General features: G+C 47.0%; 1 protein-coding gene across 8 annotated transcripts in view; it reads left to right on the top strand.

The window, feature by feature from the left end:
- The window catches only part of CEP170 (centrosomal protein 170), a 120,584-nt gene that overhangs the window by 20,043 nt on the left and 79,686 nt on the right, over window positions 1–20,855 (top strand). The window lies entirely within an intron of this gene.

Genomic DNA, 20,855 nt, shown 5'->3' with positions numbered 1-20,855 from the left:
TTCTAGAATTGTAAAGCTGGTAGAGTCTATGTATAGCTTGTATTTCAGCAACTTGTCCTAAATTTCAGCATCTGTCATACTCCATGGAATAGAATTAAGAATATTTTCACCTCTCCTTTATACATATAAACTCACTGGTACTCAAACAGTTATCATACAGTTCTAGGCGCCTGTTGAGGGAGACTGTAGCTCAGTTATCAAGATAACTTTAGTTTTATAATAAGGGTTTGGACTCCAATATGAAGATAAGAATAACTTACTATAAACATTTGCCTTGCCACTTTTGAATCAGAAATTTTTTTATTACAAATTCTCTGCTTTCCTAAATAATCCATTTAAGGAGAGTTAATCTCTGTAGGACAGTGGTCTCCAGTTTAGACCCACAGTGATGCATATTCAACATGCTATGCAGACAATGTATTGCTTATTTGTTCCAAAAAATTACATGATAGTCACTTTAGTTCTTCATGTTTAAAGCCTTTCTTCAGATTCCAGTAAACAGATTTAGCCAACAATTCTGGCTAATGAAAAACAGATTAAACTAGATCTTTGGTTTTAGGAAAAAATACTGATACAGTAAATGGGTGGATCAAATGGGAGATTATTTTTAATATTCTTTCTATTTTATTTAGGGATTTAGTGGAATAGTTATTCAATTTTGGGTTAATATAAAATGATTCGGATAATTCCTTTCTTATGAGTCCTCAAAAGACCTAAGCTACTTTCGTTGTGTATTAAAGCAGTTAACAAAAATTGAAAAGAAAGCATTTCAAAATGGAACAAGTGAAAATAAAGAACAGGGTATGTCATAAACAGATAGCTAAGGGTTAATGTTCTTTTACCTGTAAAGGGTTAACACAGGGAACCAAACACCTGACCAGAGGACCAATCAGAAAACAAGACTTTTTTAAATCTGGGTGGAGGGAAGTTTTGGGTGTGAGTCCTTTGTTCTTGGTCTGTTCCTTTTCTCATCTCTGAGAGTGATCTTTCTATCTCCTGGCTTTCTAATCTTCTGTTTCCAAGTTGTAAGTACAAGGATAGTAAGACAATAGGTTTATATTGTTTTCTTTTGTATTTACATGCTGGAATGTTTTAAATTGTATTCTTTTTGAATAAGGCTGTTTATTCATTTTTTTCCTTTAAGCAATTGACCCTGTATATTGTCACCTTGATACAGAGATCCTTTTATGTCCTTTTTTCATTCTTTTTATATAAAGCTTTCTTTTTAAGACCTGTTGGAGTTTTTTCTTTAGTGGGGACTCCAGGGAATTGAGTCTGCAGCTCACCAGGGAATTGGTGGGAGGAAGAAGTCAGGGGGAAAATCTCTTTTTGTGTTAGATTTACTAAGCCTGACTTTGCATACCCTCTGGGTGAGGGGGAAGAGAGATTAGATCTCTCGGTACTTGTGTTTCCAGGACTGGAAGCAGGGAATCTCCTAGGGTCATCCAGGGAGGGGAGCCTGGGAGGAAGTAACAAGGAAACAAGGGGAAGGGGTTATTTCCCTTTGTTGTAAGACTCAAGGCATCTGAGTCTGGGGGTCCCCCAGGGAAGGTTTTGGGGAGACCACAGTGAGCTAGGCACTGTATAATTCCTAGCTGGTGGCAGCAATTACCAGGTCCAAGCTGGTAACTAAGCCTGGAGGTTTTCATGCTAACACCCATATTTTGGACGCTAAGGTCCAGATCTGGGAAGAAATGTTATGACAGGGTATACTTATTTTGTGTTAGTGGTCACAGACTTTTATGAATTATTGAACTTGGAGTTGTTTGTCTCCAACTCTGAATTGGACTCAGAGAAAGCAACCTGTAAATCAAATTAAAAAAAAAAAAATAACCAAGCTTCCCTCTTCCACAAAATTTGACATCAAGAAGATTGTTTCTGAGCTAAAATACATCAAAGGTGATGTTCAGGCAGCAGTTTAAGATCTTAAAACTTATGTAGAAGAACTAGCAAAAAGAGTCAACAAAATGAAAGCAGTCTCAAGTGAACATACGAAAACAATCACAGACATAGATCAAAAATTGAAATAAATAGAAAAGGGAGAAAATGCTCTGGAACTCAGATTAGACAAGTTCAAAACTTACAAAAGGAAAATCTAAAGAGTCAAATGTGGTCCTGAGAGGGCAGAAAAACAGGAAGCATATAGATCTCAACATATAAAGACTAAGCTATAGGAGCTGTGCATTCTTGAGACTTGGAAGGAACTTTGATTACCCTCCAAAGACTATCTCATGCTCGCCAGTTAAACAGATGGCTTGATCACATAATAATTTCCTCTGCTCCTAGATCCACCCTGTTGGAAACTGTTATAATAATATATGAGAACTATGTATTATTATCAATATTATCCATAGATCTCAGTGTTTTACAAAGGAGATAAGTATCATAGAGCAGTTCGGTTTGTAGTGAACATGCTTTGTCTTTGCTGTGCTCTGTGATTTAACTGAAAGTTAGACAGAGATCTTGGAGGATGTATTACTTACTGCTTAAAGACTCAGGAACTTTAGCTGTTTATAAGCAAGGAAATGAAAATGCATTTTAAAATCAATGAAAATGGAGAAACCTGCAACAATATTATTAGGGAAACCTGTAAGGCAATCATAAGAAGAAAGTTTCAATATTGGTTCTGCAAAGGCGAGAGAACCTGAGCTCCGCCATTCAGGGATCAAGCCCTTTAAAATGGGGTCGCAATGCACTTTGGGGTCCTGACCTACAGTTTGAGAACCCCTGTAATATAGTCATGATCTTCCTCTGACACATGTTTTTCTGGTCATATTCTGTCATATGTGGGTATTTTGATAAGATCTCCTACTTACTGTGTTTTATTGTTACCTCTGAAAAGAATGTATCTCATATATATTGCAATGTTGATGTTAATATGGATTGTTTCAGCTCTCTAGGATGTTTATAAGCAAGCTGGAAATGCATATCTATCTTCAGTTAAAAATCATTCTTATATCAGCTGTATATGTTTTTAAAAAGTGCCTTGATTTAGACTATGTGTAAGGCAGCAACATAGACTTGAGTATTTTGTTAAATATTATTAGTTGGGTCATTGTCCACTTAAACTTCTTATATGGGGAGTGTACCTCAAGCCGCTGTCATGTAGCTGTCTTACCTGGTACTTAGGGCACTGTTTAGTCCCAGTAGCCCAGATTGAGATGATGGGTTTTTTTTAAATGAATAGAAACAGAATTTTTCCTACCACTAAAATTTTCTGTTATACTTCCTCTATACCAGTCCCAAAAAATTAATTAGATTTGTATTAGTTTTTCTTTACACTGAAAATTCAGTGATGATTGGAATTGTTCTCTTGTCTGTAGTTATTTAGAACAGGAAGGTGTACTGCTCTGTAATTTATCAGACTCTGTTTGAACAAGAGACTATTTAGGTTGAGTTCAGTATTAGCTCTGGCTCCAGCCAAGGATTCAACCCAGTAGTCCAGCGATATAATTAGAGATATCTTCATATAACACTTTAAACAGAGGCCCCTTTCATTAGGATTTCTCTCACTCTCTACTATATATATATACACACACACACTATTTCTACTCACTCTACTACTATTTCTCTCACTCTCTACATCACGCTGTCAAAAGTGGTTCATGACCATAAGTGCCTAACTTGGGGCCGACTCAAAAACAGGGTAGACCCAAACTGGTGGTGTGTTCTGTAATTAGATTTCACCAAACCAGTAACAAATGTCAACTCCGCTATAACAGTCTTCCCATGAAGTCACAGACAGTCCCTTTAGACTCTCCAGTCTATCTTGCCACTCAGACAAGCTGGACTTAGAGATAAATGATCAGTTACACCAAAAATCACACCGTCTTCAGGTTGCTTCCAGTCCCAAGAGACCAGTCACTTACCCCAGATCAGTTGGTACTCTAGCTCTTACACCAAAAACAACGCCTGTAACCAATCCTGTAATAAACTATCTAAAGGTATGAACTAGGAAAAAGAAATGAGTTATTTACAGGTTAAAGCAAGCAAACATATATATACACAATGCGTTACCATCTAAATCCTAAGGGTATGGCTACACTTGCAGCTGTACAGCACTGCTGCGGGAGTGTTCCCGCGGCAACGCTTTGAAGTGTGAGTGTGGTCGTGGCGCCAGCGCTGGGAGAGAGCTTTCCTAAGTGTGACAGAGTTGTAGTGATCTGTCCATTCAAAGTGTTTTCCAGTGCAGACCCAGGAGTAACCCCTGGAGATCTCTGCCTCAGTCTAAACTTTAGACTCTAAAGTCTCTGGCCCTGTCTGAATTCAAACAGTGAAGAGAGATGGAAAATCTTCCTGTGACTTAGGCCTTGGCTACGCTGGCACTTTACAGCGCTGCAACTTTCTCACTCAGGGGTGTGAAAAAAAAACACCGCCCTGAGTGCAGCAAGTTACAGCACTGTAAAGCGCCAGTGTAAACAGTGCCCCAGTGCTGGGCTGTAAGCTAATCCCCACAGGGAGGTGGAGTACCTGGCAGCGCTGGGAGAGCTCTCTCCCAGCACTGGTGCCGCGACCACACTCACACTTCAAAGCGCTGTACAGCTGCAAGTGTAGCCATACCCATAGGTTTTATTTCCTTCATTCAGCTTCCAAGTCCACAGGACCAGCTTCCTTACACTTAGCATTTCCAAGGTGTCGTAGGGCTGTTAACCTGTCCTTTGTATTGCGATGTTCCTTGATGGCCCATCTGATTTTGATAATCCTTCTGGATGGACAGAGGGGGACAATTCTTATGCCTGAGCTCTCAGATTCAGAGCAAACATCTTCAAAGTTATAAAACAAAACTTACATAATTTCTTATAGTTTGGAATACAGGTATTACAAGTGACATTAATGCATGCAGCAATTTACCAGCATTTCATAGAGTCTAAACACTAAATATACCTCTACCTCGATATAACACTGTCCTTGGGAGCCAAAAAATCTTACCGCGTTATAGGTGAAACTGTGTTATATTGAACTTGCTTTGATCTACCGGAGTGCGCAGCCTCTCCCCCCCCAGGACCACTGCTTTGCCACATTATGTCCAAATTCATGTTATATCAGGTGGTGTTATATTGAGGTAGCGGTGTACTGTACCCTCTTATAAGACAAATAGTTAGTTTTGCTGAAAATAGCTTACAGGTGAACTCGTCTGGTCTCCAGCTATGAGTTTTAGTTCTTAACTTATGCCAGCAGCCCAGGCAAGAGCTGGCATCTAACAATATATATCTATATGACTGTCCACCATGAGAGATATACATAATATACATATACATTTCTTCAGCTCTCATTAGAACAGATATTGACATCCAGGGTGCTTCTCACGTGGCTCTCACTTCCTACTTTTCTCCCTATTGTTCCTAAACATCTCATTCTACTTCTTTTTCCTGTGATAGTTTTGTGCTTTTCATGCCATCTCACCATTTGAAACATGGCCCAAGGATCCATCTCGCTTTCCTCTACAAATGATGTCTATAATTTTTAACCCTTCTTGTCCACCAAGCAACTGTTTGTGTTTTTCTCTCTCCTCTCCTTCACTCTCCTCCCATAATCATTGATTTATTTGAAGTCTTATTTTAATTTGTCTTCTAACCAATTATGTTTACAAACCTCCAGTTCTTCTTCGAGTGCTAATCGATTCCAATTAGGTGTGCGCGCACCGCGTGCACGCTCGTCAGAAGATTTTTACCCTAGCAACACTCGGTGGATCGGCTGGGCGCCCCCTGGAGTGGTTCCGCTATGGCGCTGGATATATACCCCTGCCAACCCAACGGCCCTTCAGTTCCTTCTTACCGCCTATGTCGGTCGTTGGAACAGTGGAGCACGGCTTAGCTGATCTCCACCTCCGTAGCTACTCATAGTTCTTTTATTAATTCTCGTGTATATAGTTATAAATTCTATAGTTATAGTTAGTTTTATTCATTCTTCGTTATAGTTAGTATATATAGTTGAGAGGGATTTGGGGATTAACCCCTTCCCCGCACCCGGTTCCGGGCCCCATGCCCGGTTCACTGGGCTTCAAACCATGCTCGACCTGCCACAGGCCAATGCCAATGGGAGATCCCCACGACTCTTGCCTTAAGTGCCTCAGGGAATCCCACCTCTCCGATAAGTGCCGGATCTGTAAGGCCTTTATGCCCAGGGCAAAGAAGGAGCGGGACTTTCATCTGAAACAGCTCCTGATGGAGGCAACTCTTACTCCTCCTCCCTCGGCACCGAGCGCTGGACAGTCTGCATCAAGCAGAAGCATCTCTTCGGCACCGGATTGAGCCGGTACCACTAAGGCCTCTCGGCACTGACCGTCGCCGGCACCGTCGTCTGCTCGGCACCATTCCCTCTCTCTGCAGATTTAGAAGCATAAGACTCCTGCGGCTCCCGTGCCACCTGCACCGCAGTTAGAGCACCCACCTAAGTCAGACTGCCCGGCACCGACAGCTTCGGCACCGTCGATTCCAGTCCCACAAGAGCCGTCGAGTCCAGTGCCTGAAAGCTCCCCGGTGCGCACCGTGGTTGAGCTCACAATTCCCTCCACACCGGAGACCTTTTCTACGGCGAGGGAGCTGATCGCGCTGACGGAGTCTGCGCTGCCTCAACCCCCGGCACCGCTGGTGAGGGTCATTCCATCAATAGGCAAGCCTGTCCTGCTGAGGCCACCCTCTGTCGGCACCATTGAGAGGCACCGGTCACGATCACGGTCCCACCGGTACTCTCTGTCCCGGCGCCGCTCACAATCCCGGCACCGTTCTCCATGTCGGTACCAGTCACACTCGCGGCACCGCTCAGCGTCCTGTTCACTGGCCCGATACTCTTGGCACCGATCCAGCTCCCGATACCGTTCCCGGCACCGCGCCTCTTGCAGCCGCTCCAGATATAGAGCCTCCAGATCCCGGTCGACCTCCCGGCACCGCTCCGGTCACAGGTCCCGGTCTCGTTCCCTGTACTGGTATGGCAACCAGTACCGCTCTCCGGTGCCACACAGGGAAAGACCATTTAGAGATGGAGACCCTTCCCAGGGTTTTTCGGTGTCTCCTTGGCCATCTTGTCACATATCTGTGTCCTCTCACACAGACAGTGCTTCCTATGCACAGGACCGTGACTCAGATGTGCCTAGCCGTGTCTTCCAGGAGACCCAGGCCCAGGATTACCCATCAGTGGTAATTCTGGATACCTTGGGCATACCATCAAGCACAAAGTGCACCTCCAATGCCATCCCGCTCCGCACCGTCGGAACACCGGGTGCCAGAGGCAACAGTCAGCCGTCTCCCTCCCGCCAGTACAGAGGAGGCTCTCATTCAGCCGGCAATGTCTCAAGTTCCACCTGAGACGGACGTTACTCAAGAACAGGAGCCCACGCAGGACCCTCTTGTCCCTGGGCTTTCCTCTTCTTCCTCTCCAGATGAAGCGGTGGCGGGGACATCCTCCTCGGGCCTTCCTCCAATTGACCTGCAGGCACATCAGGACCTTCTGAGGCGGGTGGCCCTGAATATGAATCTTCAGGTGGAGGAGGTCCCGGAGATAGAGGACCCGGTGGTGGATATCCTGTCAGCTGACATCCCCCACAAGAGTGGCCTTGCCGTTTATCCGTATGATACAAGCAAACGCTGATACCATCTGGCAACCTCCAGCATCTATTACGCCCACGGCCAGGAGAGTTGAGCAGAAGTACATCGTACCCTCTAAGGGGTATGAGTACCGGTACGTGCACCCTCCTCCCTGCTCTCTTGTTGTGCAATCAGTCAATGAAAGGGAACGCCATGGCCAGCAAGCTCCTGCTCCAAAATCAAAGGAGGCTAGGCGCATGGACTTATTGGGCCACATGGTATACTCTACTGGGGGCCTCCAACTCAGAGTGGCAAACCAGCAAGCTCTGCTCAGCTGGTACAATTATAACACTTGGACGGCATTGAGAAATTCAAGGAGTTCCTTCACCAAGACTCCCGCCCAGAGTTTGCTGTCCTTTTGGAGGAAGGGAAGAAGGTGGTGAGAACTTCTCTCCAGGCCTCCCTGGACGCAGCTGACTCCGCAGCCAGGACCCTGGCTTCAGGTGTCGCCATGAGGTAGATATCATGGCTTCAGGTGTCAGGCCTTCCACCTAAGTTACATAACACTATACAGGACCTGCCCTTTGACAGTCAAGGCCTATTCTCTGAAAAGACTGATCCCAGGCTGCAGAGCCTTAAGGACAACAGGGTCATCATGCACTCCCTCGGGATGCACACCCCGGTGACTCAGCACAGGTCCTTCTGTCCCCAGCTTCACCACCCTTATCCCCCGCCTAGACCAAGACAGGACTTCGGCAGAGAGTGTGGCCGAGGCAATCGTAGACGGCTGTCTGGACCCCAAGGGGTCCAGAATCAGGGTCCCACCAAACGACCTACGGGGCCAAAAACAAACTTTTGAAGGTGTGCCCGAGGACGGCATACCAGTTCCTTTCCAGGATCATTTCCTTCCTTTTTCCAACCGCCTCTCCCTTTTTCTCCCTGTGTGATCCCAGCTAACGTCAGATTGTTGGGTCCTACACATGGTGGAACTTGGGTACCACCTCCAGTGTATTTCACGCCCCCTCCTTCCACTCCCCACCCTCGTCCCTCTTCAGGGACCCCTCTCACAAGCAATTCCTCTTAGAAGAGGTGTGCATGCTCCTTACCATGAGAGCCATAGAGGAAGTACCAGAAGACGAAAGGGGGAGGGGGTTCTACTCCCACTATTTCCTAATCCCCAAGGCGCAGGAAGGTCTCAGACCTATCTTAGACCTGTGAGAACTCAACAAATTCATGATAAAGTTGAAGTTCTGCGTGGTATCCCTGGGGACCATCATCCCATGCATGGATCCCGGAGACTGGTATGCCACCTTTGACATGAAGGACGCGTATTTTCACATAGCCATTTATCCTCCACACAGGCGGTTTGTAGCCAACCGTCAGCATTTCCAGTTTACGGTCCTACCCTTTGGCCTCTCTACAGCACCGAGGGTATTCACAAAGTGCATGGCTGTTTGTCGCCGCCTCTGCCGCCGGATACATGTCTTTCCGTATCTGGACGATTGGCTCATCCGAGGGACCTCCGAGACACAAGTCACCCATCATGTAGGCATCGTCAAGGACCTATTCACACATCTAGGCCTGATGATCAATACAGAGAAATCCACTCTGGTTCCCACACAGAGGATAGACTTCATTGGGGCCATCCTGGACTCCAATCTCGCCAGAGCCTGCTTACCACCGACTCAGTTTCAGGTGATGGTAACAATTATCCAAAGCCTACAGAACTTCCCAATGACTTCAGCTCGCACTTGTCTCTGTCTCTTGGGTCACATGGCTACCTGCACATTTGTGACCAAACACACCAGGCTACGCCTCCGTCCCCTCCAATCTCGGCTCAACTCGGTATACCAACTGGGCAAAGACTCCATACACATGGTAGTCACCATTCCCCCGAACATCCTAGGCTCCCTCAACTGGTGGCTGACGCCTTCCCTGGTGTGTACAGGGATGCCGTTCCATCCACCCCAGCCTTCTATGTCCCTGATGACGGCCGCGTCATCTCTTGGCTGGGTTGCTCACCTCGGACATCTTCGCACTCAAGGCCTTTGGTCATCTTAGGAGCTGGCCTTGCACATCAATGTCTGAGAGCTGAGAGCAGTCCGCCTTGCATGCCAGGCGTTTCAACAGCACTTACAAGGCCATTGTGTCTCAGTGTTCACAGACAACACAACGGCCATGTATTACATAAACAAGCAGGGAGGGACACGGTTCTCCCCCCTTTGTCAGGCGGCCATCCAACTCTGGGTCTTTTGTATAGCCTACTCGATAGACCTGGTAGCGTCCTTTCTCCCAGAGGTTTGGAACACTCTGGCGGATTGACTCAGCAGATCCTTCCTGTCTCACAAGTGGTAAATAACGTCCGGACGAATTGATTCTGTTTTCCGGAAGTGGGGATTTCCCCGCATAGACCTCTTCGCTTCCCACGAGAACAGGAAATGCCAGATGTTCTGCTCCTTCCAAGGTCTCTCCCAGGGCTCGATCTCGGACGCTTTCCTGATGCCGTGGACAAGCCAATTGCTTTACGCCTTCCCACCGTTCGCTGGTTCACAGGGTCCTGCTAAAGCTCCACAGGGACGGAGCTTGCTTGATCATGATCGTTCCAGCATGGCCCAGGCAGCACTGGTACACCATGTTGCTCGACCTCTCAATAAACAACCCAATTGCACTGCCTCTTCACCCAGACCTCATATCTCAGGGCCACGGCAGACTTCACCACCCAGATCTGCAGTCCCTTCACCTCACAGCATGGCTGCTGCGTGGTTAAGCCAGTCAGAGTTACTTTGCTGTGCCTCAGTACAACAAGTACTCCTGGATAGCAGGAAACCTTCCACTCGGTCAACGTATCTGGCCAAGTGGAAGCGTTTCTCCTGCTGGTGCGAAATGCAGAATGTCACTCCCACTGAGGTCTCGATCCCCACCATCTTGGACTACCTCTGGTATCTGAAACAGCAGGGCCTAGCAGTATCCTCATCGAGGGTTCACTTGGCGGCCATCTCTACCTTCCACCCAGTGGAGAGTGGCCGCTCCGTGTTCTCGCACCCTATGGTTTCTAGGTTCTTCAAGGGCTTGGAGCGCCCCCAAGTACGACGCCCCGCCCCAACCTGGGACTTCAACCTGGTTCTAACCAGACTCATGTCTGCCCCATCTGAGCCGTTAACAACCTGCTCGCTACTATACCTGTCCTGGAAGACAGCTTTCCTTGTAGCCATTACATCGGCCAGATGAGTCTCCGAGCTTCGGGTTCTCACGGTGGACCCACTGTATACTGTGTTTCACAAGGACAAGATGCAGTTGCGACTACACCCGGCATTCCTTCCTAAAGTGGTTTCGGCCTTTCATGTCAACCAGGATATCTTCCTTCCGGTCTTCTCCCCGAAGCCACACTCATCACAACGGGAGCAACAATTGCACTCCCTAGACATCCATAGAGCGCTCGCATTTTATATCGAGCGGACAAAACCCTTTCGTAAAACACCCCAACTCTTCATCGCGGTGGCAGACCGAATGAAGGGCATACCTGTCTCCTCCCAGAGGATCTCATCTTGGGTGACAGCATGCATCCGTACTTGTTATGACTTGGCTCATGTTCCCTCGAGCCACCTCACCGCTCATTCTCAGGCTTCATCTGCCACCTTCCTGGCTCATGTACTGATCCAGGAGATATGTCGCGCAGCTACCTGGTCCTCGGTCCACACCTTTGCCTCTCATTACGCTCTAGTTCAACAGTCCAGAGACGATGCAGCCTTTGGCTCAGCAGTTTTGCATTCTGCAACATCTCTCTCAACACTGTACAGACTGTCACTATTGTGATCTAGAGGTCAGTAGTATACCCCCCGCTTGTATACTTGCATTCTTATGACTAGGGATGTATGTCCATTCAGGACTTACTGCATGGTCCTCTGCTACTCAGAATTTGTATTTTGTAAAATATCTGGACTCCTGTTGTTATAATAGTACTCCCCACAACTTCCTATGATATCTCTTTCCTATGTAGTTTATACTCCTAGTATTAATACTGTATGGTTTTATTTCTACACTCTCTCTGAAGTGCTTGATGTTAAAAGGGCAAGTAAGAAGTCTTTTGGAAAGTGAGTTTATCAGCCAGCAATGTTTCAGCATCCAAATACTCAAAGCAGTTTTGTTACTCAAGTACGACTTTAATATTTAGAGCAATATTAGTGAATTCCCCTGACGGGAAAAGAACAAATAGAAAAATTAAGCATGTTAATTGTGCAGGGAAAAGGTATGACTAAACCTCATATGGTAGCCTTTGCATGTAACATTCAGTTCTTAAATCCTCATGCATGCATTGATGCAAATGTCAGGATTCCCGTAAGTCATAGACTGAACGACGAGTTGTATGATACAAAGAGTCTTTCTGTAGAGATGCAAAGCTACTTTGACAAATGTAAAGGAAAGAAAACTCACACTTAAATACATTGTCTCAATTTCTTAATTGATTTGGCTTCATTTTTCAGAGGAGACCTTGAATGGAAGAAAATATGCTCTTTTCCAAACAAGTAGTTTCAAAAAGGCAAGACTTTTCCTAGTAGGGTAATATTCTTAACACTCCAGCTGATACCAGAGTGCAGAACAGAACAAAAATTCTATTCAGGATCTTGATATGATCCAGAACACGTTTTTAATGTTAATGTCAAATTTTCTTGATTACTAAACGAAAAAATGGCATTTTTCTCTTTCTGATATTTCAGCAGGTGTTCCATGTGTCTTTTGTATATATCCAAAACTTTTTTCCTGCTCTAAATCCGTCAAAATTACCCTCCACGTATTCATTGGAGAGAGAGTTGGTAACTGTTGTAACCTTCCCTAAATAATTAAATGAAATTTGTTCTATCAGAAAAAAGTTTTTTTTTCAAAGATGCTATTTAACAACAAATATTTCAAAGGTTAGAAAGCTTTGCTGAATCTTAGAAAATGTAAATCTGTAACAATGGTTAGGAGGAATTCAAAATGGTATTTATATAAACCATTTACCCTTTCTAGATAAAAGAAACTACGTTCTGTAGGTGTTGGAAAATTTCATAATGCTGTTTAAATGGATCACAGCAGATATCTTGTATTCATAACGGAATGTTATACCAGTTCTGAGCATTTTGGAGGTATTACATATGTTTATGGCATAGCAATGAGCAGGCAGCAACCTTAAGCCTAAACAGGAACTCTTGCAACAATATCAAGTATTGACTTTGAAATTATTAGGCTGGTTCAAATGGGGTTATGTTGTCTTTGCCTTATATCTTTCTCCTGGGTTGTCTTGTTCTCTTGGAATGTATTGGAGACAATTTTTTATTTCAGAAGGTAGAAAAAGCTACTTGGGGGAGGCTGTTCTAGATTTGATTTTGACAAATAGGGCAGAACTGGTTGTGAATTTGAAAGTGGAAGGCAGCTTAGGTGAAAATGATCATGAAATGGTAGAGTTCATGATTCTAAGGAATGATAGGACGGAAAACAGCACAATAAAGATAATGGATTTCAAGAAGGCAGACTTCAGCAAACTCAAGAAGTTGGTAGGTAAGATACTATGGGAAGTAAGTCTAAAAGGGAAAACAGTTCAAGAGAGTTGGCAGTTTTTCAAAGAGACATTATTAAGGTCACAGGAGCAAACTATCCCACTGCATAAGAAACATGGGAAGTATGGCAAGAGACCACCCTTGCTTAACCAGGAGATAGTCAGTGATCTGAAACTCAAAAAAAGAGTCCTTCAAAAAGTGGAAATTAGGTCAGATTACAAAGGATGAATATAAACAGACAATACAAGTATGTAGGGACAAAATTAGAAAGGCTGAGGCACAAAATGAGAGTAAACTAGCTAGAGACATGAAAGGTAACAAGCAAACATTCTACAAATGCATTAGAAGCAAGAGGAAGATCAAGGACAGGGTAGGCCTGTTACTCAGTAGTGGGGGTGGGGTGGAAGCAATAACAGAAAATGTGGAAATGGCAGAAATACTAAATAACCTTTTTGTTTCAGTCATCACCAAAAAGGTTAGTAGCGATTGGATGTTTAACATAGTGAATGCTACTTGAAAATGAGGTAGGATCAAAGGATAAAATATGGAAAGAACAAGTTAAAAATTACTTAGGCAAGTTAGATGTCTTGAAGTCACCAGGGCCTGATCCTAGAATACTCAAGGAGTTGACTGAGGAAATATCTGAGCCATTAGTGATTATCTTCAAAAAGTCATGGAAGATGGGAGAGATTCCAGAGGACTGGAAAAGGGCAAATATATTACCAATCTATAAAAAGGGTAATAAGGACAACCCAGGGAATTACAGACCAGTCAGCTTAACTTCAGTACCGGGAAAGATAATGGAGCAAATAAGGAAGCAATCAGTTTGCAAACTCCTAGAAGATAATAAGGTGATAAGTAACAGTCAACATGGATTTGTCAAGAACAAATCATGTCAGACCAACCTAATAGCTTTCTTTGACAGAGTAGCAAGCCTTCTGGATAGAAGGGAAGCAGTAGATGTGCTATATCTTGACTTCAGTAAGGCTTTTGATACTGTCTCTCATGATTTTTTCATAAACAAAGTAGGAAAATACAACCTAGATGGAGCTACAAGGTGGATTCATAACTGATTGGAAAACTGTTTCCAGAGAGGTTCACAGTTAGGCTGGAAGGGCCTATCAAGGGGGATCCCTCAGGGATCAGTCTGGGTCTGGTTCTGTTCAATATCTTCATCAATGATTTAGATAATGGCATAGAGAGTACATTTATAAAGTTTGGAGATGATACTAAGCTGGGAGGGCTTGCAAGTGCTTTGGAGGATAGAATTCAAATTCAAAATGATCTGGACAAACTGAAGAAATGGTCTGAAGTAAATAGGATGAAATTCAATAAGGACAAATGCAAAGTACTCCACTTAGGAAGGAACAATCAGTTGCACACAGACAAAATGAGAAAAGACTGCCTAGGAAGGAGTATGGTGGAAAGGAATCTGGGGGTCATAGTGGATCACAAGCTAAATATGAGTCAACAGTATAACACTGTTGCAAACAAAAACAAAAAAAAAAGCGGGTATCATTTTGGGATGTATTATCCAGGAATGTTGTGATCAAGACACGAGAAGTAAATCTTCTGTCTGTTCTACTCCACACTCATTAGATCTCAGCTAGAATATTGTGTCCAGTTCTGGGCTCCACATTTCAGAAATTGGAGAAAGTCCAGAGAAAAGCAACAAAAATGATTAAAGGTCTTGAAAACATGACCCATGAGGAAAGATTGAAAAAAATGGGTTTGTTTAAGAGAAGACTGAGAAAGGGATATGATAAGTTTTCAAATCCATAAAAGGTTGTTACAAAGAGGAGGAAGAAAAATTGTTCTCTTTAACCTCTTAGAATAGGACAAGAAGCAATGGGCTTAAATTGCAGTAAGGGCGGTTTAGGTTGGACATTAGGAAAAACTTTCTAACTGTCATGGTGGTTAAGTACTGGAATAAATTGCCTAGGGAGATTAAGGAATCTCCATCATCAGAGGATTTTTAATAGCAGGTTAGACAAACACCTGTCAGGATGATCTAGATAATACTTAGCATCATAGAAGATTAGGGTTGGAAGAGACCTCAGTAGGTCATCTAGTCCAACCCCTTGCTCAAAGCAGGACCAACACAAACTAAATAATCCCAGCCTAGTCCTGGCATTAGTGCAGGGGACTGGACTAGATGACCTCTCAAGGTCCCTTCCAGTCTTGTGATTCTTTATTTAAACTAGGTCCAGTTTGTCTCAACAGTAACTACATTGCAGTACATTCCTGAATCTCTTAAGGCCATAAAATGCTGCATTAAGCTTACTACTACACTTAGGAGAATTTCAGTCGGCATTTTCCTATTCTGTTCCTTCACATTCTAGAGCAGGCCTGCACAACTCGTAAAGCGGCGAAGTCCACATTATTCCAAAGAAAACAGCTGAGGGCCGAAACCTCCCCACCCTGCAGAAACACCCCGCCCCAGGGCTGCCCAGCCCTGCGAAAACAAACCCTCCTTCCCCAGCGCTGCCCCACCAAAACAGCTGTGGGCCAAAAAGGAAGTTTGGGGGTGGGGAGGTGATACTTTATTTTAAATCAACCAGGGGCTCTCAGCTGAAGAGGTGGCTGGGAGCCCTCAGGGTCAAATTTAAGGGCTCGGGGCTCCGGCAGCTGGGGGAACTTGGCAGGGCCGGTTCCAGGTTTTTTGCTGCCCCAAGCAAAAAAAAAAAAAATTTGGCTGCCACCTGTCCCAGACCTGGGCTCCCTCCTGTACCCCCCGCTGCCCCATTCCTGGGCTCTCTCTCCCCACCCACACACACACACACCCTGCTGCCCCAACGCTGGGCTTCCCCCTCTTTTCCTCACCAGTGCCCTCCCCCCAGCCCGCTGCTGCCCCAGTCTTGGGCTCCCCCACACACACCTTCTGCTGCCCCAGCCCTGGGTCACTGGTAACTCTCTCCCAGGGCGGGTCATTCAGCAGGAATTTTGGATGTGCACAAAACACAGACAGAATTGGTTCCCATATGGTTACAGAGCTGCAGTAAAGTGGAACAATTTTCAGCTTGTGTGATTGGAGGATATCTGGATGCATATTATAAGACTGCCCTCCATAAATGAGGAAAAGTTGAGGTGCCTTTATTGTTCTTTTGTTCCACTCTTTCTTTCTATGGGGAATTTGCCAATGCAATATCACTGTCTTCCTTTTAAACAAACAAAAAAAAAGGCAATGGCTGTTGAAAATAGCAATTCCAGTCCTAATAACCACTGGGAAGCATTTCTTGCTCAATTTTATCCTACTTTTTCTACAGCAAGTTGTAGTGGATCAGTATATTTGATTTGGGAGAAATGAAGTAACAGCTGCCCAAACTGAGCTTAAGCGCTCTTGAATTTTGAGGTGTTCAAAACTGGAAGGCAGGTGCTGGGGGGTGGGGGGCTGTGGGCTCCTCGAGAGAGCATGGCAGCAACGTGTCTGGAGCTGCATGGAGCCAGACACACTGGTCTGAGTGGCACGATAAGGGGGCTGGGGGGTTGGAGAAGGGGTAGGGGGTTCTGGGGGGCAGTCAAGGGATAGGGAGCAGGGGGGGTTGGATGGGGTGGGAGTTCGGGGGGGCAGTCAGGGGACAGGCAGCAGTTGGATAGGCATGGGAATCCCAAGGGTTTATCAGGGGACAGGTAGGGGGTGGGGTCCTTGGGGGAAGTTGGGGGACTCAGGAGGGGGCAGTTGGGGACAAGGAGAAGGGAGGCTTAGATAGGGGCTGGGATCCCAAGGGGCAGTTGGGGCAGGGGTCTTGGGAGGGGGCAATCGAGGGAAAAGGAGCAGCAGCATTTAGATAGGGGCTAGGGTCCTGGGGGGCAGTTGGAGGCAGGGGTCCCAGGAGAGGGTTATCAGGGGACAAAGACCAATGGTGCTTAGATAGGGGGCGGGGGGCCTGGGGGACAGTTGGGGCAGGGGTCCGGGGAGGGGGCAATCAGTGGCCAAGGGCCGGGATTCAAAGTGTTCTGGGCTGCCCACAGCTGCGGGGAGCCCTGACTCCTTTAAATCCCAGCCAGCCCCGCCGCCGGAGCCGCAGCTGGGATTCATAGGGCTCTGGGGTGCCCGCAGCCGTGGGGAGCTCTGAGCCCTTTAAATCCCAGCCGCGGTCGGGATTCAAAGGGCTCTGGACTGCCGATCGCTGTGGGGAGCCCTGAGCCCTTTAAATCCCAGGTGCGGCTGGGAATCTCTGCGGGCAGCCCAGAGCCCTTTGATTCCCGGTCGCAGCTGGGATTTAAAGGGCTCTGGGCTCCCCGCGGCTGCCAGCAGCCCAGAGCCCTTTGACTCCCGGCCACAGCTGAGATTTAAAGGGCTCTGGTCTCCCAGTCGCTGCGGGCAGCACAGAGCCCTTTGATTCCCTGCTGCAGCTGGTATTCAAAGGGCTCTGGGCTGCCCGCAGTGCTCTCTGTCGGGGGGATTTAGAATCGCCCCGTGGGTCGCACAGTGAGGCTCCGCGGGCCGCATGTTGTGCAGGCCTGTTCTAGAGCATGTGTGTGCTGTAATCATGATCAGTATCATAATACAGTATCATAATATATAATACATAATATCGGGATCATAATAGAGCTCGTAATCCTATCTTGCCAGGGCAAATGGAGTCCTGTGGTTATTCAGCTACCTGTGGAAACATCAGGCTCAGCTGAAAATATTTTTAAATTATTTTGGTTTCACAATTGTTTCTTTTAACTGTAATGCTATTTTAAGTTGAAAGATAAGGTTGCTGATAAGTGTTTACATGAAACATTTCCATTCTTCACTAACAAAACCATTTTATTCCCTACATATAGCCATACTAAGGCCTAATCCATAGAAATCAAACTCTTAGAAAAGTTTCTACATGGAGAAATTCACTATAATCATTTAACTATATTCTGTTCTTCTTCGAGTGATTGCTCATGTATATTCCACAGTAGGTGTGCATGCTCGCCACGTGCACCTGTGCCAGAAGTTTTTCCCCTAGCAGTACCAGTAGTGGGGGAGCACCCCCACAATCCCTGGAGCGGTGCCTGCCTGGCACAGTGTAAGGGGAGCTGTGCGCTCCCCCCACCGTCAGTTTCTTCTTGCCACCAGTGAAGGTGCATCGGAACTGCTCTGTTCCAGTTTACTGTAGCTCATCCCCAGAACTGTTAGTTCACTCAGCATTAGTACCTCTAATTAGTTAGCTGTTTAGTTAGTTTAGTCAATCTGTGAGCCTAGGCCGGGGCATGCCCCACACCCTGGGGTTTAAGTCGTGCGGCTCTTGTATGCATTCTATGTCAAGGAGTGACCCACACTGTTTGCGCTGCTTGGGAGAAACCCATATCAGCGAAAGGTGCAAGATTTGCAAGTCGTTTAAGCCTCGGACCAAAAGAGAGAGGCACATTAGGCTCCGGGCCATCCTGATGGAGTCTGCGCCGATCCCGACCCCAGCACGCCGCTCCAAACCAGCACTGCGGAGTTGGTACATGGCGACCCTCCCGTGCCATCGACTAGCCGGCACCGCTCCCCATCCACGGGGCATGCCAAGAGGGACAGGAAGACTTCCTCTTTGCAGCAGCATGGAGGGAAGTCTGGGACTGAGTCTAGGCCCATGTTGGGCAGTCTTTGATCCCCACCAGGCCCCAGGCCTCCGACTCAAGATGAACGGAGTAGCCCAGCCCCTTCAGGACAGGCCTCTCCCTATGTCCAAACGCCGTTCATAGCAGATATCACCGTCGGTCCTCGTCTCAGAGAGAGTACCACAGTCAGTCACAGCATGATCGTTGATGCCGTTCCCGCTCAGACTCTCACACCAAGTCTCTGCGAAGATATCGCAGCCCCGGGCGTCGATCGCCGGTGTCTTGCCATCGCAGGTCCGTCCATCAAGGCTGTTTGTGGAGTAGCTATTACCGTCAGTACCGGTCCTCCACGTTGAGATCACAGTCCCATGGCCGTCGTAGATCTCAGCACTGCCACCCCTACTGGTCCAGAGACAGCAGCCGATCTTATCCCAGCCCGGCCTCCATTTGTAGCAGTCCTTTGATGGGCCAGGCCAGCCAACCTGGACAGCCAGCCCCGAGTGTGCAGTGGCACCGAGCATCATGGCCGGCCCAATAGTACCAGTGAGCACCGTGATCTCTGTTGCAGCTCCCGGTGGAGCTTGGTGGCTAGAGCTTCAGAAACACCATTGGCCCTCCTCTCCAGACCCCCAAGAAAAGAATTAGTAGGATGTAAGTCCTCGGCACCGCACCCAGAGTTTGACCAGGTTGTGGACCCTCCAGTGCCGGATGACACCCTGAGCACCGCACCAGCCTCTTTGCCCCACCCGGAGGAGGCGATTGCGCCCCCCCCTCCATCCTGCAGGAGGATTTCAGGGCCCACCAAGAACTCTTAAAGAGGGTAGCAGCAAGCCTACACCTCCAGGCAGAGGAGATGGAGGAGCCCTCGGACTCCCTGTTGAACGTATTGTCCCCATTGGCACCGGGTAGGGTGGCCTTGCCTCTCCATGAAGGGGTGGCTAAGATTTCAAATGCCCCCATCACTAAAAAGGTGGAACATAAGTACTTTGTACCCACTAAAGGGCATGAGTACTTGTATACCCACCCGGCGCCCACTCCCTGGTGGTCGAGTCGGTCAACCGTAGGGAACAGCAGGGTCAGGAAGCCCCAACCCCAAAGAACAAAGATTCTTGGAGACTGGACTCTTTCGGAAGGAAAATTTATTCATCTTCGAGCTTCTAGTTACAAGTGGTGAACCATCAGGTTCTTCTGGGCCAGTATGAACTCAATCTGTAGGGCTCCCTGCCTAAGTTTGAGGACTCCCTCCAAGAGCATGGTAGGAAGGAGTTTAGGGTGCTAATGGAGGAAGGGGCAATGGCCGCCAGGGCATGTCTGCAGGCAGCCTCGGATGCTGCGGACACGGCTGCACAATAAATGGCCTCCGTGGTGTTCATGAGATGGGCGTCATGGCTCCTGCTCTCTGGGCTGTCCAGCGAGGTGCAGTCTTCCATGCAGGATCTCCCGTTTGATGGGAAGGCTCTGTTTGCAGAAGAAACAGATACAAGGCTGCATGGCATGAAAGAACCCCGCATGACCCTCCAGACTCTAGGCCACTATGTCCTGGCTCCGGCAAAACCTAAGTTCAAGCCACAGCAGACTCTCACTCAGGCCGCCCTCTCGAAGTACAAGGCCGCCCATAAGAAGCAACAAGACTATAAGAGATGCCCTCCGAGGCAGTCTCAGCCTGCACCCCACCCTGGGTCCTCCAGGGGCAAGCAGGCAGGGAAAAAGCTTTTTTGACAGGATGCTTGGGGGCACCCTGCCAATCCTCATCAGGTATCCACCCGCAATAAAGCTTCCCTTCTCCATCCGTTTGTGTGCGTTCCTCCTGGAATGATCGCGACTAACCTTGGACCGATGGGTCCTGAACACCATCTTCCGGGGTTACACCCTCCAGTTTACTTCCTCCCCACCTAACCACCCCCCCGTCCCTGTCCCTCCTGGAGGACCCCTCTCACAAAACTCTGCTCGAGCAAGAGTTGGGGCGGCTCCTAGGACTAGGAGTGATAGAGGCGGTACACTAGGAGTTCATGGGCAAGGGGTATTACTTCTGTTATTTCTTTATCCCAGAGGCCAAAGGGGCCTCTGGCCCATCCTTGACCTCCAAGGTCTGAACCAGTACACGGTGAAGCTCAAGTTCCACATGGTCTCCCTGGCCTCCATCATCCCCTCCGTGGATCCCGGGAACTGGTACACTGCCCTTGATCTACAGGATGCATACTTCCACATTCACATATTCAAGGGGCACAGGCACTTTCTATTTCATGGTGGGACAGAATCATTACCAATTCAC

The sequence above is a fragment of the Gopherus evgoodei genome, chromosome 3 (assembly GCF_007399415.2).
Source record: "Gopherus evgoodei ecotype Sinaloan lineage chromosome 3, rGopEvg1_v1.p, whole genome shotgun sequence".
NCBI lineage: Eukaryota > Metazoa > Chordata > Testudines > Testudinidae > Gopherus > Gopherus evgoodei.
Note: the sequence above shows the minus strand (reverse complement) of the source record. Positions and strands in the feature narration are given on the sequence as shown.